The following is a 24,332-nucleotide window of genomic DNA, read 5'->3' on the forward strand; positions in this document are numbered from 1 at the left end:
GAGAAGGCCAATACCTAGGAAGGATAGAACTCTCCATCCCCAGGCTGATATCACACTCCAAAACCAACTGGACCAAGTCCAAGTGCCTGGGTTCTGGTGTATCTGGTTTACAATCTTATGAAGGCGAGTGATGGCTTTATATACAGATGGCGAATTTTCTGGTATGAATATGCAGCAGCTTGATCCGATGACCCTACAAGCTCCGCCCCTATCAGCCAGGATGACGTCAAGGACAAGACGATTTTGAAGCACAACAATCCGCATAGCAGACTGCTCTTCCGTTAAATTGCCTAAGGCGGAAATAGTCTCATTCACTACTGCTTCAAGGGTTCTAGTTAATCTACGTATCAGTATACTATTTGTAACAGTACCTATATAAGGAAAGAGACCTTTATTGAAATCTGTGTATTTTTCCCATGCTGTTTCAGTGTAATCGACGATTGGGAGATCTCTCCGCTCTCTGTTGTGTACTAAATGAATATTTCTGTAATAATCAGGAGGAGCTAGGGAAACAGGTGGCAAAAGGAATGCAATGTAGCAGGTACCATCCCAATCTAGAGGTAGACGCATATATGCAGTCTGACCACATATAAAGTAGGAGTGGCGATAAGCTCTAAATGAAGATTCGCCTTGATCACTGAATTCTACTATAGTAGTGCATTTACTATGGCCCATATGTATGGAACCAACCTTTCTTACACACAATTCACCCTTCGCTGGGAATACTGACATGGTGGGTAAGACTAGTTCAACTTCGGATACGACATTTAGAATCATGAGATTAGGTGTAAAATTACCTAATCCATATACTTCATTTTCTAGATCAGTTCCTATTCTTTTGGGGCGACCCTCCTTGTCAGGGTAGCAGACCTTGAGTAAAACTAGGTTCAGGTTTCCCCACACCCACTGATCTTGGTAAACTGCCGTGTCTGAGTCTATGGAATTGATTAAACTAAACCATGCTCCACAGGAGCCATTATGTGTAAATGGGTGTGGAAAGAATGGCAGGACTCCTTCATAATTCTGATAGGGAGGGAGCCGACCACACACCCAACAATTGGTTGCATTACTAGTCTGATGGGAATGATGTAACATACTAATGAAAGTGTTATTGCGCAGCGCAAGTCTATAAGACAATTCATGCGGAGGTAAGTCACTAAAAGAATGTTCTGCGGTAACATTGTAAACGTTTCTGGCAATAGGGTAATATATGTGCAACAATATACTTGCAGTAATTATTAAAAGACTTAAGGAAAACAAAATTAATAATGTCACTATACAGTGGCTACGCAGTGATTTACAATACGCCTGTCGTTTCAACATTTTTCGCGGCTGTCCATGATTCAGGTCTAGAGGATACATGTCAGAGACAAATTCAACCGCTTCACCTTGGAGAGGACTTAAACAATCAAATTGTCTGACGTTCTAGGCCTCAATTTTACTTTATAGAGTTCGGTTTCAGTCTTTTCAACCAAAGGAAGTTTTGAATCAGTCTGTGAGGGAGTGCAGGGCACAATGTCTATATCCGAGGATAGTCCATGAAATTTCTTGATATGACTTGAATGAATCCAGCCCTTGCGGCCCTCGATCTTCACGGCTGTCCTTGTGGTCAGCAGAACCAACTTGGGTGTCTTCCACCTGGGCTCCAGCTGAGTCTTTCGGTCGAAATTTCTCACAAATACGAGATCACCCGGAACTACGTCATGGGGTTTCACCTCAGTGTTGTCGGGAAAGGCTGCAGCTACCTGTGAACGACAAGATTGTAGTGCAGACATCAAGGAAGCCAAGTAATCTGTCAGCATATTACAGTCAACATCAGTTATTTTGCGTGGTACAGGCGTCCCCCACATATTTGGTGGTCTGCCGAAGATCACCTCATACGGGGATAGCCCTGTTCGAGAGTGTGCTACCATTCTCATGTAAAAGAGTGCAACTGGTAACGCTACTACCCAGTCGACACCTTTCTCTCTGCATATTTTGGACAATCTGATTTTCAGTATCTGGTTATGTCTTTCTACGAGACCTGCTGCCTCGGGGTGTCGGACACAGTGGAATTTCCACTGATATCCTAACAGAAGTGAAACGTGTTTCATTAATTCGGATGAGAACGGCTGGCCGTTATCTGAGTAGACAACACGTGGTAAACCGTATCGTGGGAAGAATTCTCGAACCAACTGTTTGGCAGTAGTCGGGGCAGTGTAATCTGAAACCGGGTATGCCTCCGTCCAACGGGACAGAGCGCAGACAACTACGAGAACATATTTGAATCCTCGACATCGTTCCATCTGGATATAATCCATCTGGAGGACTTCAAAAGGGTGATCAGGAGGCTGAAATCCACCCTGTTCTACGGGAACGCTTTTTCCTGGGTTAAACTGACAACAGATCATACAGGTACGGACCTTTTGTTTGGCTGCTGCTCGTAAATGTTTATTGAACCAAATGTGTTGAATGCTGTCTAGCATAGCTTTTTCTCCTAGATGCGCTGGACTATGTGTAGTGTTAATTATAACTTGGACCATTGAATCAGGAAGGAACCACACAGACTTTTCCTTCATCATCCATCCTTGGTCCGTTTGGATCCCTCCTAATTCAGTCCATTTCTTTATTTCGTCTGGTGTAGCATGTGTCTGTATGTCAATTACGTCAAGAGTAGGATCTTTAACTGTCATACACTGTGTCGGTGTCGGAACTATTGTCTTTGTCATGTCGGGGGTTTGAGTTTGAGCAGTCTGTTTAGCTGTTCTGTCGGCTAGATCATTGCCTTGGGAAATGATATCAGTAACCTTCGTATGAGCTTTACATTTCATAATTGATATTGCAGTGGGTAGATGTATTGCATCTAATAAGGCATGAATGAGGGGTCCGTGCTGAATGTGGGCACCGTGGGAAGTTAAATAACCTCTCTCTCGCCACAGCACGCCGAAGTCATGTACAACTCCGAATGCATAACGTGAATCAGTGTATATGTTGACTTTTTTATTCGTGGCTTGAATACAGGCTTGTGTCAGAGCGATGAGCTCTGCGGCTTGAGCTGACAAAGCATTTATACGATTAGTTTCAATGACTTCAGTATCTGTTGTGACTGCGTAAGCGGCCACTAATTCTCCTGCACTTGTTCTCATACATGAACCATCTACATACAATGTCAGGTCTGGATCTGACAATGGAACATCTGTCAAGTCTTGTCTGGGTTTCGTCGTGATTGTAATAACTTCAATACAGTCATGAGCTAGTGGGTCTGTTCCGATTACTGGCAAAAGTGTGGCAGGATTCAATGTGTTACAGCGTCTGATTTCTATATGTGGCTGAAACAATGTAAGTTCGTACCCTGTAAGTCGCGCTATAGTCAAGTGTTGTGTTTGCGTTCTATTTACAAGAACCTCTACTGCGTGTGGTACTTGTACTGTCAATGGATGTCCTAACACTATGGCATCGCTTTGTCTGATTGCTAAAGCTGTCGCTGCTACTGATTTTAGGCATGCAGGCAAAGCCTGAGCTACGGGATCTAATGTACTTGTGGAAATATGGATTTTTCTGGTCAGTTATGTCCCCTATCTTGGACCCCAACGGTTCTATGTGCATATTACAAGTACATGTATGTTCCCTCCAGTTCCAGTTATGAAGACGCAAATACATGTGCGTCCACCGTTAACATGTCCTCTGTTGATCCGCCATGAATGGGCCGGATACTCCATTCCTAAGTACGAAAGGCCACCGCCTTTATATGGTTCACTTGTGCCATTTTACAGTCCAGGCAAGTAGGCCCTGATTCTGTCATCAAAACTCTTCTTGCTTTCTCCCTCTGAAAGCTCCAGTCTGAGCCTGCATCTGTGACCATGAACTTTGTCTCATTCTCTGCGCGGCTCATGAAGCCTGACATCAGCCTATTCTCTGCCAAGAACTGTATTTCACCTTCGAATTATCTGCTTCCCCCTCAGCCGATGCATTCCTGCCTAGTAGTTTAAGTAAACATTCTTCCAGTTACCAAGCAAAAAGCCCGACTCCTCTGCCCTCATGCAAGTAATTCATAGTCCTGTTACCATGGAATATTTCTACCCCCTCGCATTTAGTGTAGACACTTAGACGCTTGTACACGCACGCACAGTCAGTATAGAATAGATTCTGTCCGAGAGTCCTTCTTTTGTGGATAACATAGTTCTTTAAACATAGGATGTTAGATATGATTTGGGACTAGGTTGACTTGACCCCCCAGACTTTTTGTCTCCACATGTAGAGCTAAATGTCAAGTCCCCTTCACCCCCTAGTTACACGTCAATTACACGTCATACTGCTGCGCGCGCATCTATACCAAGTATTATCTTATAGATCCACCTATATATGACATCATAACCAATTATGTTCCTTTTTACTCTTTATTATACCCATTTCTGGTTACGCAGAACAACTCGTCATTTTCCTTATCAATTGTTACGCCTACTGCATTCGCTTCATTGTAATGTATGTACTATAAAAGTTACTTCTTGTCAATAAAGTATGTACTTCACTTCCTGAACCCCCGTGGTGATGGAACTTGGAGCAACCGATTATAATCGATCACTGGAATAAAGCCCATTCCGAAACTCTAATATCACGGATTCTGCCTCTCATTTTACTGAGCTATTTTATAATGTTTCTGTATCAAATTCAGTCCCGGTAAAGGAATTTTATTTACCACATGATGGCGCCCGAACAGGGACACTTTCTCATCTCACGCGCCGGCGGTGAGTTGCAGGCCCGGTCTCCTGCCACAGCTGGACGGACAATAACACGTACCAGCAGGATTTCCTGTATCTCCCTCCGGTCAAGCGGGGGCGACTGAGACTGCGATCAACACCCAGACGAGGCGGTGAGAAGTGCGAAGTATCCCGACCAGAGCCTAGCTGAGAGAGCAAGATCCGAGGTATACAGAGACCCACCAGTTCGAAGTCAAGCCCAGTGTCCGACGAGTCGAGTCGAGTCCAGTCCGGTTCAAGTTCAAGTTACCGAGGCCTTCCGTTTCCGAAGCTACCCGGTGAGTACCATTACTGGGGAGGCATTTCTGACGTGCACATAGGTTGTGCCGGTCAAGACGGGTTTGGGTACACAAATCCGGTCTGCACTGTTTTAGCAGTGTATCTGTACTGTTTAGCAGTATATCAAGTATTCCGAAGTATCTAGTTAGTGTCAAGAGTTATGCTTGGTGATTAGTTATGCAGACGATCATCATTGTTGTTTATTTTAAAGGTTAAAAAATGTTTAAATGTTTAATGTTTAATGTGTTAAACGTTCTGCATATTGTGGTATGAATGGTTGTTCATTATTGTGCTTTTGTATTAAGTGTGTTCAAGATTAAGTGTCAGATCAGTTGTCAATATGCCGCTCTTTTCGAAATTAAGACAGATCACTACTAGAAAAGGGGTTCTCGAAGAAGCCGTCCCTATTCCTCCTAGGGACACTCCAGGGCACTTCATGTATCACAAACATGGCTTAGACGCTATATTATTTCTTGATTTATGGGTAGACTATACCAAGGGATTACCAGAAAGTCAGAGGTGGCCCGCAGCGGGGACCTGGGATGCAGAGTGCATCATGAAAGTCGAGGAAGAGTTATGGAAAAGGAAAGTCAGACAGTCACAGAAAGACGCCGTTGAGTTATGGCGTAAAGAATCTCATAGACGCACAGAAAAAGCACGTAGACAGGAAGAAAAGAATAAAGAAAGTTCAAATAAAGTTCGAGAGAATCTATTAATTGAGGAAGGTATCCGAGTGAAATCAGAACAAGTAGATAGACAAAGAAATGCCCTTATGAATGGTATGTATCCCCTTCTAGCCGAAGGATTACCTAAGGCTACTCCAGAAATACCGAAAGACTTGCCACCCCCATTATTCCCAATCAAGGTACATCCTAAGGGGCATCCTAGAACCGCAGAAGATGTTTTTCTTTCCTCATATTTAGATGACGCAGCTCCCGAGTATGCTAATTCCGCCCCACATAGACCGCATATCAGGGAGGTCCTACGCCAAAATCCAGTACCCGTATCCCTACAGCAACAAATCGAGTCACAAGTTCCGGCAAGCACATCTGTTTCTGTATCTGTTCCTACAGCTACTTCTATAGCTGTGTCCACACCTATAGTTGCTGTGTCACGTTCAACGAATCCTTTCACACCCGACGCCCCAGATGGGGCCACGGGAGGTGCCACCAATATCTTTTCTACGCCACCTAGAATAAATAAACTTACTTTTCAAGAGTCAGCGCATTCACGTACACCCAAATTCGTAAGTGCCCGTGCACTTAAAGAGCTTCTCGTAGATTGTAGATATGACCCGGTGCCCGGTATAGAGGACGAAATGATCCTGGCATCATTGCGTATCAGACGAGCCGCAGTGTATTTAGCGAAGTTACCAGGAATGACTGCGCATCTAGACGAAATATACCATTTTGTCCAAACAGGGCGAGATCCAGAATGTATTAACAGAGCTATGGAATACCAGAAAGTAGAGATACAGGGGGAACTGTTACGTTTCCTCATAAACTGTGTGATCAGAAATGTAGACCGACCGGGGGTAGACCCGGAAGCAATGCAAATTCTTACCAGATGGAGTCAGAATATATCAGAAGGGAGACATGACAAGCAAAATTGTATAATAGCCATGTGCCGAAAGATCCGTAAAGAAATAGAACGCCTACACAAAGAGAGATTAGAGGCAGACGAGTTCGAACAAAGCGAGGAAGAAGGGTCAGGACTGCCCGCAGGACAGTCGGACACCATAGCCTATGTAGGTAGAGGAAGATCTTGTAATAGGAATCAGACTAGACGTCTTACTGACGCAATACATCCGATATGTCCAGATAATAACAGGAATTTTCAAATACCTATAATTAATATAAGGTCTAACGAGCATTCGTTCCAAACCGCCGACAAACTACTCCGAGAACGAAGGGGTTATCATTTTCTCGATTCTATGGACGAACAAGATTTAGCCAGGGCAGCTGTCCATTGGGTGGACAGTCCCGGAAAATATAGTGATGATACAGTAGTACGCACATTTTTGAATCTCACCCCAGATGAACAGAGGTTAGCTGGGATTTATATGATTCAACAACTCATTATACTATATCGGAGTCAGCATTCGGACCCTGGTCCCTTACCTGACATACTGACTGAATTGCTTAGGAATAAATGGAGAGATCCAGGTACTAAATTAATTAAAGAAATTCTAGAATCAAGAAAGCAGTATATTCTTTTTGTATGCTCAGAGCAGGTCTCAGTGCCCGTCAAGGAAAGAACCACGTATCACGTGGATAGACAGAATCCGTTACGAGAAGTGCACCCAATAAAAGGCGAGGACAACGAGTTCAAGCGCGTATTTGTATATACGCCCATATCGAAAATAGAATTGTTACAAATGAAGAAAGTGGTACCCAGTCATGACAAAGATCCAGCGGGTTTTCACCGAGAAATTAAAGACATGTTACTCATGGGAGAGTATACCTATCCCGACATTATGACAATATTAAAGGTATTGATGCCTGCTGGCATTTATGAAAAACTCAAGGAAAAAGAGTGGGAGGTAGGAGACCAAAAGATAGAATGGTCAGTGTTAGAAGCGGAAGAAAAGGCCCGAACTGCAGGAGCAGGACTTGGGGATAAAACTAAAGCATTACCAGGTTTACTAGTACAGGTACTGCCACGTTTATTAACTACGAAAAAGGAAGATTGGGGAACGATTTCAGCCTGTAAGCAGAAGCAAGATGAAGACACTAGTGATTACTATGCCCGATTTGAAAAATGTTTTGGTATAAATAGTGGCATAAAAGCCAGTAGCGAATCATACCCGCATCTGTTTGTAACAAAATTAGTAGAAAATGCCCTGCCCCCAGTAAAGAATAGAGTATTAAAATTCGAGAGTACCTGGCAAGGTAACACTCCATCACAAATGTTACAAATGTTACAGTACCATCACAATAGAATTAGAGAGGAACAAGAACATGAACACAGACGCATGAAAGACACGAAAATGAAAATGCTAGTTTCCCAGACAGTTCCAGCTGAAGGACATAAAAAGGGTATGACAAATTCCGATTCAGCAGGACCTGTAAAAGGGACATGCAATTATTGTAAAAAGCCAGGTCATTACGTACACGATTGTCCAGTTTTAAAACATAATATCGCCATAGGTAAAACACAAGAAAGATCACGGCCACTCAGACAAGATCAGAATGAACAAGGAGCTATGCAGCATGCCCAGGCCATGCCAGCCGCACAACAGCCAATACAGTTTGTGCCAGCTGCACCACCGTTGCCTGCCGCTGCCACACAGACAACAACACGACAAATGTATCAGACCGCACAGTATGAATATCCTGAGTACCAGCGTTACGCATGAACTAGCCTAGAGAGGGAAATTGACTTACCCCTTATCGAGATTCCTGTAGATCAAGAAGGACCTTATGTACATAGTGAATTATTAGGCCAAGATAGGAAGTTTTTACTCGATACAGGGGCAAGTCGAACAACTATAAAACGTAGTGAAGTTCCAGGGGCACCCCTCTCAGGCTCTCAGAATATTTCCCTTGGTTTTTCAGGAAAACCTATTGTTAATGAAGTATCACAGCCTCTTCCACTTACGATAGGACCTCTGACCCGAACTACAGATTTATTGCTTACTAAATCATGTCCAGAAAATCTGTTAGGAATTAAAACCCTGAAAGCTCTAGGAGCCATAATATGTTGTTCTCCGGAAGGTGTAAGGTTGTTTTTACGTGATTTTAAAGGTCACTATGTATCTAGAGACATGGATCCCCGACTACAGATTTTACCTACACATCTATGGGCACAAGGCCCTACTGATGTTGGTTGCATGAATATTACACCATATAGAGTCACATTAAAGGCAGGAGTGGTGCTACCACGAATGCGACAATACAAGTTACCCCCAGATGCTGTAGTGGCTTTACTACAAATAATTGACGAGCTCATTGCCCAAGGAGTAGTCGTGGAAACGGACTCCAATGTATGTAATTCACCGATAATTCCGATTCTTAAACGAACAGATCCAAAGGCCCCGCCAGTCTATCGATTGGTTATTGATCTGCGCGAGTTAAACAAATGCATTGTGCCACAATTCCCTGTGGTCCCAGATATCTCGTCATTATTGACAGCCATTGATTCCGAAGCAACATTCTTTACTGTAATTGATCTCAAGAATGCTTTTTTCAGCGTCCCAATAGATCCGGAAAGCCAATATTTGTTCGGATTTAGTTTAAATGGACGTAGCTTTAAATTCTCACGCGCACCTCAAGGATTTACAGAAAGCCCCAGCATCTATAGCCAAGCACTGAAACGAGAACTCGATAGTATCCACATGCCAGTTAACACTGCCTTGCTTCAATATGTCGATGATCTGCTGATCACCGCCCGAAGCGAACCTGAATGTGAAAAAGCATCACTGACAGTTTTACAATTTCTAGCCGAAAAAGGGCACAAGGTGTCCCCTTCTAAGCTGCAATTCTGTGTCCAGCGAGTTGTTTATCTTGGACACTCGCTGTCCAAGGAGGGAAGGCAGCTTACGCCCGACCGCATTCAGTTAATAGCTAACATGCCTATACCCAAGACACAAAAGGAGGTACGAGCTTTCATAGGCCTCACTTCATATTGTAGGCAGTGGATCCCTCAGTATGCATTTCTAGCAAAACCACTCATTCAGTTGACAACACAGGAGGCAGCCACATCGACTGTTCTCCCTTGGACTCAGGAACATACACAAGCTTTTGAAAGCTTAAAGAAAGCTTTATGTCAAGCACCTGTTTTAGCAACGCCATGTTACAGAAAACAGTTTACACTCTTTGTTACAGAACGCGAAGGTACTGCCTTGTCAGTACTCACACAGGAACAAGCAGGAGCACACAAACCATGTGCTTATTTTTCTAGTACATTAGATCCCGTAGCTCAGGCTCTGCCTGCATGCCTGAAATCAGTAGCAGCGACAGCTTTAGCAATCAGACAAAGCGATGCCATAGTGTTAGGACATCCATTGACAGTTCAAGTACCGCACGCAGTAGAGGTTCTTGTAAACAGAACGCAAACACAACACTTGACTATAGCGCGACTTACAGGGTACGAACTAACACTGTTTCAGCCACATATAGAAATCCGACGCTGTAACACATTGAATCCTGCCACACTTTTGCCAGTAACCGGAACAGACCCACTAGCTCATGACTGTATTGAAGTTATTACTATAACGACAAAACCCAGACAAGACCTGACAGATGTTCCATTGTCCGATCCAGACCTGACGTTGTATGTAGATGGTTCATGTATGAGAACAAGTGCAGGAGAATTAGTGGCCGCTTACGCAGTCACAACAGATACTGAAGTCATTGAAACTAATCGTATAAATACTTTGTCAGCTCAAGCCGCAGAGCTCATCGCTCTGACACAAGCCTGTATTCAAGCCACGAATAAAAAAGTCAACATATACACTGATTCACGTTACGCATTCGGAGTTGTACATGACTTCGGCGTGCTGTGGCGAGAGAGAGGTTATTTAACTTCCCACGGTGCCCACATTCAGCACGGACCCCTCATTCATGCTTTATTAGATGCAATACATCGACCCACTGCAATATCAATTATGAAATGTAAGGCTCATACAAAGGTTACTGATATCATTTCCCAAGGCAATGATCTAGCCGACAGAACAGCTAAACAGACGGCTCAAACTCAAACCCCCGACATGACAAAGACAATAGTCCCGACACCGACACATTGTATGACAGTTAAAGATCCTACCCTTGACGTAATTGACATACAGACACATGCTACACCAGACGAAATAAGGAAATGGACTGAATCAGGAGGGATTCAAACGGACCAAGGATGGATGATGAAGGAAAAGTCTGTGTGGTTCCTTCCTGATTCAATGGTCCAAATTATAATTAACACTATACATAGTCCAGCACATCTAGGAGAAAAAGCTATGCTAGACAGCATTCAACACATTTGGTTCAATAAACATTTACGAGCAGCAGCCAAACAAAAGGTCCGTACCTGTATGATCTGTTGTCAGTTTAACCCAGGAAAAAGCGTTCCCGTAGAACAGGGTGGATTCCATCCTCCTGATCACCCTTTTGAAGTGCTCCAGATGGATTATATCCAGATGGAACGATGTCGAGGATTCAAATATGTTCTCGTAGTTGTCTGCGCTCTGTCCCGTTGGACAGAGGCGTACCCGGTTTCAGATTACACTGCCCCGACTACTGCCAAACAGTTGGTTCGAGAATTCTTCCCACGATACGGTTTACCACGTGTTGTTCACTCAGATAACGGCCAGCCGTTCTCATCCGAATTAATGAAACACGTTTCACTTCTGTTAGGATATCAGTGGAAATTCCACTGTGTTCGACACCCCGAGGCAGCAGGTCTCGTAGAAAGACATAATCAGATACTGAAAATCAGACTGTCCAAAATATGCAGAGAGAAAGGGGTCGACTGGATAGTAGCATTACCAGTTGCACTCTTTTACATGAGAATGGTAGCACACTCTCGAACAGGGCTATCCCCGTATGAGGTGATCTTCGGTAGACCACCAAATATGTGGGGGACGCCCGTACCACGCAAAATAACTGATATTGACTGTAATATGCTGACAGACTACTTGGCTTCCTTGATGTCTGCACTACAATCTTGTCGTTCACAGGTAGCTGCAGCCTTTCCCGACCACACCGAGGTGAAACCCCATGACGTGGTTCCGGGGGACCTGGTCTTTGTGAGGAATTTCGACCGAAAGACTCAGCTGGAGCCCAGGTGGAAAGCACCCAAGTTGGTCCTGCTGACCACAAGGACAGCCGTGAAGATCGAGGGCCGCAAGGGCTGGATTCATTCAAGTCATATCAAGAAATTTCATAGACTATCCTCGGATATAGACATTGTGCCCTGCACTCCCTCACAGACTGATTCAAAACTTCCTTTGGTTGAAAAGACTGAAACCGAACTTTACAAACTAAAGCTTAGGCCCAACAAGTCGAGCAATTTGATTGTTTAAGTCCTCTCCAAGGTGAAGCGGTTGAATTGTCTCTGACATGTATCCCTTGGACCTGAGTAGAGAAAATACCCGGAAAATGTTGAAACGACAGGCGTATTGTAAATCACTGCGTAGCCACTGCATAGTGACATTATTAATTCTGTTTTTATTAAGTCTTTTAATAATTATTACAAGTATGTTGTTGCACATATATTACCCTATTTCTAGACATGTTTATAATGTTGCTGCTGAACATTCTTTTAGTGACTTACCTCCACATGAATTGTCTTATAGACTTGCGCTGCGCAATAACACTTTCATTAGTATGTTACATCATTCCCATCAGACTAGTAATGCTACTAATTGTTGGGTGTGTGGTCGGCTCCCTCCCTATCAGAATTATGAAGGAGTCCTGCCATTCTTTCCACACCCATTTACACATAACGGCTCCTGTGGAACATGGTTTAGTTTAATCAATTCCATAGATTCAGACACAGCTGTTTACCAAGATCATTGGGTATGGGGAAATCTGAACCTAGTTTTACTCAAGGTCTGTTACCGCGACAAGGAGGGTCGCCCCAAAAGAACAGGAACTGATCTAGAAAATGAAGTATATGGATTAGGTAATTTTACACCTAATCTCATGATTCTAAATGTCGTATCCGAAATTGAACTAGTCTTACCCACCATGTCAGTATTCCCAGCGAAGGGTGAATTGTGTGTAAGAAAGGTTGGTTCCATACATATGGGCCATAGTAAATGCACTACTATAGTAGAATTCAGTGATCAAGGCAAATCTTCATTTAGAGCTTCTCGCCATTCCTACTTTGTATGTGGTCAGACTGCATATATGCGTTTACCTCTAGATTGGGATGGTACCTGCTACATTGCATTCCTTTTGCCACCTGTTTTCCTAGCTCCTCCTGATTATTACAGAAATATTCATTTAGTACACAACAGAGAGCGGAGAGATCTCCCCATTGTCGATTACACTGAGACGGCATGGGACAAGTATGTAGATTTTAATAAAGGCATCTTTCCCTACATAGGTACCGTTACTAATAGTAAGCTGATACGTAGATTAACTAGAACCCTTGAAGCAGTAGTGAATGAGACTATTTCCGCCTTAGGCAATTTAACAGAAGAGCAGTCTGCTATGCGGATTGTTGTGCTTCAAAATCGTCTTGTCCTTGACGTCATCCTGGCTGATAGGGGCGGAGCTTGTAGGGTCATCGGATCAAGCTGCTGCGTATTCATACCAGAAAATTCGCCATCTGTATATAAAGCCATCACTCGCCTTCATAAGATTGTAAGCCAGATACACCAGAACCCAGGCACTTGGACTTGGTCCAGTTGGTTTTGGAGTGTGATATCAGCCTGGGGATGGAGAGTTTTATCCTTCCTAGGTATTGGCCTTCTCCTACTATTCAGTTGCTGTCTATGTCTACAATGTGGACCAGCGATCTGTGGTCTGTGTGCCACATCGTGTATTCCACCACCAAGATTTCATTCGTCACGGAAGAAGAAAGAAGAACAAATGATGCTATATGAACAGATCAATGGATTAATGAAGATTGATATCTCTTGAAGGGCAAGTAGGGGACAAGGAGGGAATGTGGAAATATGGATTTTTCTGGTCAGTTATGTCCCCTATCTTGGACCCCAACGGTTCTATGTGCATATTACAAGTACATGTATGTTCCCTCCAGTTCCAGTTATGAAGACGCAAATACATGTGCGTCCACCGTTAACATGTCCTCTGTTGATCCGCCATGAATGGGCCGGATACTCCATTCCTAAGTACGAAAGGCTACCGCCTTTATATGGTTCACTTGTGCCATTTTACAGTCCAGGCAAGTAGGCCCTGATTCTGTCATCAAAACTCTTCTTGCTTTCTCCCTCTGAAAGCTCCAGTCTGAGCCTGCATCTGTGACCATGAACTTTGTCTCATTCTCTGCGCGGCTCATGAAGCCTGACATCAGCCTATTCTCTGCCAAGAACTGTATTTCACCTTCGAATTATCTGCTTCCCCCTCAGCCGATGCATTCCTGCCTAGTAGTTTAAGTAAACATTCTTCCAGTTACCAAGCAAAAAGCCCGACTCCTCTGCCCTCATGCAAGTAATTCATAGTCCTGTTACCATGGAATATTTCTACCCCCTCGCATTTAGTGTAGACACTTAGACGCTTGTACACGCACGCACAGTCAGTATAGAATAGATTCTGTCCGAGAGTCCTTCTTTTGTGGATAACATAGTTCTTTAAACATAGGATGTTAGATATGATTTGGGACTAGGTTGACTTGACCCCCCAGACTTTTTGTCTCCACATGTAGAGCTAAATGTCAAGTCCCCTTCACCCCCTAGTTACACGTCAATTACACGTCATACTGCTGCGCGCGCATCTATACCAAGTATTATCTTATAGATCCACCTATATATGACATCATAACCAATTATGTTCCTTTTTACTCTTTATTATACCCATTTCTGGTTACGCAGAACAACTCGTCATTTTCCTTATCAATTGTTACGCCTACTGCATTCGCTTCATTGTAATGTATGTACTATAAAAGTTACTTCTTGTCAATAAAGTATGTACTTCACTTCCTGAACCCCCGTGGTGATGGAACTTGGAGCAACCGATTATAATCGATCACTGGAATAAAGCCCATTCCGAAACTCTAATATCACGGATTCTGCCTCTCATTTTACTGAGCTATTTTATAATGTTTCTGTATCAAATTCAGTCCCGGTAAAGGAATTTTATTTACCACATACTAGAAAAATAAGCACATGGTTTGTGTGATCCTGCTTGTTCCTGTGTGAGTACTGACAAGGCAGTACCTTCGCGTTCTGTAACAAAGAGTGTAAACTGTTTTCTGTAACATGGTGTTGCTAAGACAGGTGCTTGACATAAAGCTTTCTTTAAGCTTTCAAAAGCTTGTGTATGTTCCTGAGTCCAAGGGAGAACAGTCGATGTGGCTGCCTCCTGTGTTGTCAACTGAATGAGTGGTTTTGCTAGAAATGCATACTGAGGGATCCACTGCCTACAATATGAAGTGAGGCCTATGAAAGCCCGTACTTCCTTTTGTGTCTTGGGTATTGGCATGTTAGCTATTAACTGAATGCGGTCCGGTGTAAGCTGCCTTCCCTCCTTGGACAGCGAGTGTCCAAGATAAACAACTCGCTGGACACAGAATTGCAGCTTAGAAGGGGACACCTTGTGCCCCTTTTCGGCTAGAAATTTTAAAACTGTCAGTGATGCTTTTTCACATTCCGGTTCGCTTCTCGCGGTGATCAGCAGATCATCGACATATTGAAGCAGAGCAGTGTTAACTGGCATGTGGATACTATCTAGTTCTCGTTTCAGTGCTTGGCTATAGATGCTGGGGCTTTCTGTAAATCCTTGAGGTGCGCGTGAGAATTTAAAGCTACGTCCATTTAAACTAAATCCGAACAAATATTGGCTCTCCGGATCTATTGGGACGCTGAAAAAAGCATTCTTGAGATCAATTACAGTAAAGAATGTGGCTTCGGAATCAATAGCTGTCAGTAATGACGAGATATCTGGGACCACAGGGAATTGTGGCACAATGCATTTGTTTAATTCGCGCAGATCAATAACCAATCGATATACTGGCGGGGCCTTTGGATCTGTTCGCTTAAGAATCGGAATTATCGGTGAATTACATACATTGGAGTCTGTTTCCACAACTACTCCTTGGGCAATGAGCTCGTCAATGATTTGTAGTAAAGCCACTACAGCATCTGGTGGTAACTTGTATTGTCGCATTCGTGGTAGCACCACTCCTGCCTTTAATGTGACTCGATATGGTGTAATATTCATGCAACCAACATCAGTAGGGCCTTGTGCCCATAGATGTGTAGGTAAAGTCTGCAGTCGGGGATCCATGTCTCTAGACACATAGTGACCTTTAAAATCACGTAAAAACAACCTTACTCCTTCCGGAGAACAACATATTATGGCTCCTAGAGCTTTCAATGTTTTTATTCCTAGCAAATTTTCTGGACATGATTTAGTAAGCAATAAATCTGTAGTTCGGGTCAGAGGTCCTATCGTAAGTGGAAGAGGCTGTGATACTTCATTAACAATAGGTTTTCCTGAAAAACCAAGGGAAATATTCTTAGAGCCTGAGAGGGGTGCCCCTGGAACTTCACTACGTTTTATAGTTGTTCGACTTGCCCCTGTATCGAGTAAAAATTTTCTATCTTGGCCTAATAATTCACTATGTACATAAGGTCCTTCTTGATCTACAGGAATCTCGATAAGGGGTAAGTCAACTTCCCTCTCTAGGCTAGTTCATGCGTAACGCTGATACTCAGGATATTCATACTGGGCGGTCTGATACATTTGTCGTGTTGTTGTCTGTGTGGCAGCAACAGGCAACGGTGGTGCAGCTGGCACAAACTGTATTGGCTGTTGTGCGGCTGGCATGGCCTGGGCATGCTGCAGAGCTCCTTGTTCATTCTGATCTTGTCTGAGTGGCCGTGATCTTTCTTGTGTTTTACCTATGGCGATATTATGTTTTAAGACTGGACAGTCGTGTACGTAATGACCTGGCTTTTTACAATAGTTGCATGTCCCTTTTACAGGTCCTGCTGAATCGGAATGTGTCATACCCTTTTTATGTCCTTCAGCTGGAACTGTCTGGGAAACTAGCATTTTCATTTTCGTGTCTTTCATGCGTCTGTGTTCATGTTCTTGTTCCTCTCTAATTCTATTGTGATGGTACTGTAACATTTGTAACATTTGTGATGGAGTGTTACCTTGCCAGGTACTCTCGAATTTTAATACTCTATTCTTTACTGGGGGCAGGGCATTTTCTACTAATTTTGTTACAAACAGATGTGGGTATGATTCGCTACTTGCTTTTATGCCACTATTTATACCAAAACATTTTTCAAATCGGGCATAGTAATCACTAGTGTCTTCATCTTGCTTCTGTTTACAGGCTGAAATTGTACCCCAATCTTCCTTTTTCGTAGTTAATAAACGTGGCAGTACCTGTACTAATAAACCTGGAAGTGCTTTAGTTTTATCCCCAAGTCCTGCTCCTGCAGTTCGGGCCTTTTCTTCCGCTTCTAATACTGACCATTCTATCTTTTGGTCTCCTACCTCCCACTCTTTTTCCTTGAGTTTCTCATAAATACCAGCAGGCATCAATACCTTTAATATTGTCATAATGTCGGGATAGGTATACTCTCCCATGAGTAACATGTCTTTAATTTCTCGGTGAAAACCCGCTGGATCTTTGTCATGACTGGGTACCACTTTCTTCATTTGTAACAATTCTATTTTTGATATGGGCGTATATACAAATACGCGCTTAAACTCGTTGTCCTCGCCTTTTATTGGGTGTACTTCTCGTAAGGGATTCTGTCTATCCATGTGATACGTGGTTCTTTCCTTGACGGGCAATGAGACATGCTCTGCGCATACAAAAAGAATATACTGCTTTCTTGATTCTAGAATTTCTTTAATTAATTTAGTACTTGCACCTCTCCATTTATTCATAAGCAATTCAGTCAATATGTCAGGTAAGGGACCAGGGTCCGAATGCTGACTCCGATATAGTATAATGAGTTGTTGAATCATATAAATCCCAGCTAACCTCTGTTCATCTGGGGTGAGATTCAAAAATGTGCGTACTACTGTATCATCACTATATTTTCCGGGACTGTCCACCCAATGGACAGCTGCCCTGGCTAAATCTTGTTCATCCATGGAATCGAGAAAATGATAACCCCTTCGTTCTCGGAGTAGTTTGTCGGCGGTTTGGAACGAATGCTCGTTAGACCTGATGTTAATTATAGGTATTTGGAAATTCCTATTATTATCTGGACATATCGGACGTATCGGGTCAATAGGACATCTATTACTATTACAAGATCTTCCTCTTCCTACATAGGCTATGGTGTCTGACTGTCCTGTGGGCAGTCCTGACCCTTCTTCCTCGCTTTGTTCGAACTCGTCTACCTCTAATCTCTCTTCGTGTAGGCGTTCTATTTCTTTACGGATCTTTCGGCACATGGCTATTATACAATTTTGCTTATCATGTCTCCCTTCTGATATATTCTGGCTCCATCTGGTAAGAATTTGCATTGCTTCCGGGTCTACCCCCGGTCGGTCTTGATTTCTGATCACGCAATTTATGAGGAAACGTAACAGTTCCCCCTGTATCTCTACTTTCTGGTATTCCATAGCTCTGTTAATACATTCTGGATCTCGCCCTGTTTGGACAAAATGATATATTTTATCTAGATGCGCAGTCATTCCTGGTAACTTCCCTAAATACACTGCGGCTCGTCTGATACGCAATGATGCCAGGGTCATTTCGTCCTCTTTACCGGGCACAGGGTCATATCTGCAATCTATAAGAAGTTCCTTAAGCGTACGGGCACTTATGAGTTTGGGTGTACGTGAATGTGCTGACTCTTGAAAAGTAAGTTTATTCATTCTGGGTGGCGTAGAAAAAATATTGGTAGCACCTCCCGTGGCCCCATCTGGGGTGTCGGGTGTGAAAGGATTCGTCGAACGTGACACAGCAACTACAGGTGTGGACACAGCTATAGAAGTAGCTGTAGGGACGGATGTAGAAACAGATGTGCTTGCCGAAACTTGTGACTCGATTTGTTGCTGTAGGGATACGGGTACTGGATCTTGGCGTTGGATCTCCCTGGTATGCGGTCTATGCGGGGCGGAATTAGCATACTCGGGAGCTGCGTCATCTAAATATGAGGAAAGAAAAACATCTTCTGCGGTTCTAGGATGCCCCTTAGGATGTACCTTTATTGGGAACAATGGGGGTGGCAAGTCTTTCGGTATCTCTGGAGTAGCCTTAGGTAATCCTTCGGCCAGAAGGGGATACATACCATTCATAAGGGCATTTCTTTGTCTGTCTACTTGTTCTGATTTCACTCGGACACCTTCCTCAATTAATAGATTCTCTCGAACTTTATTTGAACTCTCTTTATTCTTTTCTTCCTGTCTACGTGCTTTTTCTGTGCGTCTATGAGATTCTTTACGCCATAACTCAACGGCGTCTTTCTGTGACTGTCTGACCTTCCTTTTCCATAACTCTTCCTCGACTTTCATGATGCACTCTGCATCCCAGGTTCCCGCTGCGGGCCACCTCTGACTTTCTGGTAATCCCTTGGTGTAGTCTACCCATAAATCAAGAAATAATATAGCGTCTAAGCCATGTTTGTGATACATGAAGTGCCCTGGAGTATCCCTAGGAGGAATAGGGACGGCTTCTTCGAGAACCCCCTTTCTAGTAGTGATCTGTCTTAATTTCGAAAAGAGCGGCATATTGACAACTGATCCGATACTTAATCTTGAACACACTTAATACAAAAGCACAATAATGAACAACCATTCATACCACAACATGCAGGACGTTTTTTAAACACATTAAACATTAAACATTAAACCTTTAACTGAAACAACAATGATGATCGTCTGCATAACTAATCACCAAGCTTAATTCTTGACAATAACTAGATACTTCGGAATGCTTGATATACTGCTAAACAGTACAGATACACTGCTAAAACAGTGCAGACCGGATTTGTGTACCCAAACCCGTCTTGACCGGCACAACCTATGTGCACGTCAGAAATGCCTCCCCAGTAATGGTACTCACCGGGTAGCTTCGGAAACGGAAGGCCTCGGTAACTTGAACTTGAACCGGACTGGACTCGACTCGATTCGTCGGAAACTGGGCTTGACTTCGAACTGGTGGGTCTCTGTATACCTCGGATCTTGCTCTCTCAGCTAGGCTCTGGTCGGGATACTTCGCACTTCTCACCGCCTCGTCTGGGTGTTGATCGCATTCTCAGTCGCCCCCGCTTGACCGGAGGGAGATACAGGAAATCCTGCTGGTACGCGTTATTGTCCGTCCAGCTGTGGCAGGAGACCGGGCCTGCAACTCACCGCCGGCGCGTGAGATGAGAAAGTGTCCCTATTCGGGCGCCATTCATGTGGTAAATAAAATTCCTTTACCTGGACTTAATTTGATACAGAAACATAATAAAATAGCTCAGTAAAATGAGAGGCAGAATCCGTGGTATTAGAGGTTCGGAATGGGCTTTATTCCAGTGATCGATTATAATCGGTTGCTCCAAGTTCCATCACCACGGGGGTTCAGGAAGTGAAGTACATACATTATTGACATGAAATGACTTTTATAGTACATACATTACAATGAAGCGAATGCAGTAGGCGTAACAATTGATAAGGAAAATGACGATTTATCTGCGTAACCAAAAAATGGGTGTAATAAGGAGTAAAAAGGAACATAATTGGTTATGATGTCACATATAGGTGGATCCATAAGATAATACTCGGCATAGATGCGCGCGCAGCAGTATGACGTGTGATTGACGTGCAACTAGGGGGTGAAGGGGACTTGACATTTAGCTCTACATGTGGAGACAAAAAGTCTGGGGGGTCAAGTCAACCTAATCCCAAATCATATCTAACATCCTATGTTTAAAGAACTATGTTATCCACGAAAGAAGGACTCTCGGACAGAATCTATTCTATACTGACTGTGCGTGCGTGTACAAGCGTCTAAGTGTCTACACTAAATGCGAGGGGGTAGTAATATTCCATGGTAACAGGACTATGAATTACTTGCATGAGGACAGAGAAGCCGGGCCTTTTGCTTGGTAACTGGAAGAATGTTTACTTAAACTACTAGGCAGGAATGCATCGGCTGAGGGGGAAGCGGATAATTCGAAGGTGAAATACAGTTCTTGGCAGAGAATAGGCTGATGTCAGGCTTCGTGAGCCGCGCAGAGAATGAGACAAAGTTCATGGTCACAGATGCAGGCTCAGACTGGAGCTTTCAGAGGCAGAAGGCAAGAAGAGTTTCATGACAGAATCAGGGCCTACTTGCCTGGACTGTAAAATGGCGTAACTGAACCATATAAAACCGGTGGCCTTTCATATTTAGGAATGGAATATCCGGCCTATTCATGGCGGATCTGACAGAGGACATGTTGACGGTGGACGCACATGTATTTGCGTCTTCATAACTGGAACTGGAGGAAACATACATGTACTTGTAACATGCACATAGAACCGTTGGGGTCCAAGATAGGGGACATAACTGACCAGAAAAATCCATATTTCCACAGATGAACGGATGAGCGATAGGATGGATGGATGATTAAAAGAATGAATGGATGGCTGGATGGATGAATGCAAGGGTGGATGGAGTGATTAATGGATGAATGGATGGATCGTTGGTTAGATGAATGTATGGCTAGATGGACAGGTTTGGAGATTGGTGGATAGGTTTGGATATGGATGGGAATACGGATGGGTAGACGAACATGAATGTAAAGGTGAAATGGTGGATATCAGCGGGTCAATGAAAGGATGAATGTATAGATGCTTGGATGGAGGAGACAAGAGAGGTCTTCTGGGGAGAGCTGTGATAACTTGCTTCGCTTGCTTGGTGCCATAAGACCTCCATGTAGGGCAAACCTATCACAGCTCTCTGCAATGCCCCCAAGTCTGACTCCCTATTTTAAGTCACACTTGCTGACACACCCATAGAGCGCCCCCTACAGTGGGTCTGCCACAGCAGTCCCCCTAGCTCACCACCACAGCAAGAGCTCTTTAGTAACATCCCCACAGCAATGCAATGCAATAACCTCTGAATGACTCCAAGAGTATGAGGCCAGTTCCCTGGGGATGTGTAAATGGTCAGCTTCCAGTTTCTTGCTGAGAAATGCAACTGTTCCGGCATAACATAATTGCTGATATTGTTTCTCTGTCCAGATGATACAAAGCCTCAAACTCTCATTGCAGCAGCAGGAATAAACAGCCCTGGTATACTGCGGCTGCAACAAACACACACACTTGTGTCTAAGCTGTCCACGGCCTTATCCTCACAACTGGCTTCAGTAATGATTACAAAATAAGGGCATTATCAAACTTTCTTTTCCAGTCACAGTAGAAGGGATTTAGATGAAAACTGTAACTTTCACTAGCCCAGATTTCCACCAGAGGAGGTCTCTTTATACCACATGTAAATAGTTAATACTGCTGTTATTTTCTTGCATTCTGGAACTTGCCTTTTCATTTTTCCATCATATATGCAGTAGCACCAGATCCAAAGGAAAGGAATAAATCAAATGATGTATAATTTTGGGAACTATAAAAAACACATTTTAAACTGATTTTTCAGTACAGGGGTGATCTTAGCCCTTCTTTGATGACCTATGATTTATAAGGCTTTCAGATAAAAATAAAAAAAGTACATGTATGAGAACTCAACTTTATTTCACTCTACTCGGTTGCATAATTTTTACCATACTGATGCCATTCAATCAATTTTCCTCAGTTCTCTGACATTTTTATCACGCACTAATCTGGAAACAATCAGTTAACATCGAGTAGCCTAGCTTTTCTGTACGATGTGAATATTCTAATCCACTTAATACAGCTTTAATATAGACAGACGTATGTCATTTGGGTATTTAGCTTTTTATCCGTGTTACTGATATGCGCCTAGGTTAATTCAGCGATACCAAAGAAAATTAAAAGTCCTGTTATGTCACTTCTTGTGATATCACATGCAAATTAGAAGACAGGCCCTGCATTATAGTGATATTTTTACCCTTCCTGCATCATAGCGTTTTTTGTTTTGTTGCCTTTAGCCATGAAGCACAGCAGTCACACTGCTCTGCAACATGCTAAAAGACATTGGCAAAGCCCATAGCTCTCAAATAGGCGAGACCTATTGGCTTTGTCAAAAGCTTGTTAATATCAACGCTCCTCCTGACCGCCTCTTCTGGTATCACCTGCTTTCTCCCACTAATGCAGGTCAGGTCCCTCTGCCAGGGAGTGGCTAGCTCTGTTTTGGCTCCCCCACGTATGTCCCTGCCTGGAAGGGGAGCCACATGCTATATCTGCTGGTGTGACGCAGAGGAGGCCGCTTTTCACAGGCGTGTCCTCTCTGCTGTGTTTGCTGGGGGCGGATCTGTCATCATAGGTGGCAAGCAAGAAAATAAAAATGATTTTACACAAAAAAAAACAAAGGTGGCAAGCAACCTACTGGTGTCCCCTCTACCTCTGTGTGTGAAGGAAACGCCGAGGTACACATTTTCATACTTTAGCGAAGTGAGGAAAAGTTATTTTGATTTTCCCGCATGCCCAAAGCAGTGACGTGTTCCAGCAACCAATGTCATTACACCACTCGTGCCTCCTACTTCCCTTCTAAATTTCCCTGGTGCATAAGGTATTTCATGGCCCTCCTCCCGGAGCCCGCATTTTTAGGCCTAGCCTGGGCAGCATATGCGCTGCTGGCAGGCATGCAGTATTGGAGTATGGCTTTGAAGCCCCACCCACTCTCCGCCCATATTTTTAATTGGCTTGTGTCATTGTCCTTCGTAAATGCTAACTTCCGAGTCGTTATTAGGCTTGTTAGCCCCTCCTTGGTACCGCCCTGTCTGCATTTGTTAACTCCCATAAATACTGGACATTTTACTTGTTGCACGGTCAGCTTTATCTTGCCTGTGAGCACTATTTTGTTTAATGATTTGGCCCTATACCACCCCCTATATCGCAGCATTGCGCCTGCTTTTAGTTTAATTATAATTACTTTTCTCACCATTCCTGTTATACAGTTGGGAGGAGGAGTGTATATCAACAGAGAGGGATTGTTAGACAAGGCTACGTTTGCTGATATTGTTTTGCACATGAATACTTTTTTGTTTATCTTTATTATTTGTCAGCACAAGCAAGAAAAGGTACAGTCTAATACGAGGGATCATTTTATACTATTTAGGATTACATACACCCTGATTGGGGCACAACACCATTCCATAGGCAAAAAACTCTTGAGGTTCATTTTTCGCTACTCAGCACCCAAACCAGAGTGTGGTACCATTGCTCCAGCGCTGAATGCCACAAATCCCCTCGCTACAGACCAGACCACAGATCTTCTTCTACAACCACATTTCATTCACTCATTCACTGGTGGGGCCCATAACACCAATCATTCATTCTACTTTCAGATCAATGGTCCTCGAGAGAGGGGAGTCTTTTCTTTATTCCATGCGCTGGAAATGGGAGGAAGATTGCACTAATTACCTGATGAGAAACAACAAGTTTACCTATACCTCCCTACCTCACCAGGATCTCAATACATTATAACCTAGCAGTTCCTCCCATACTATTGGCCATGGATCAGCCAGTTGCTGGGAATAGCACCACTAAACAATATACATTGAAATACTTCAAATAATAACCCGACACAGTTCTTTAAATGAAACAATATCTT

This window comes from Triturus cristatus, chromosome 4_2 (genome assembly GCF_964204655.1).
Source record: "Triturus cristatus chromosome 4_2, aTriCri1.1, whole genome shotgun sequence".
NCBI lineage: Eukaryota > Metazoa > Chordata > Amphibia > Caudata > Salamandridae > Triturus > Triturus cristatus.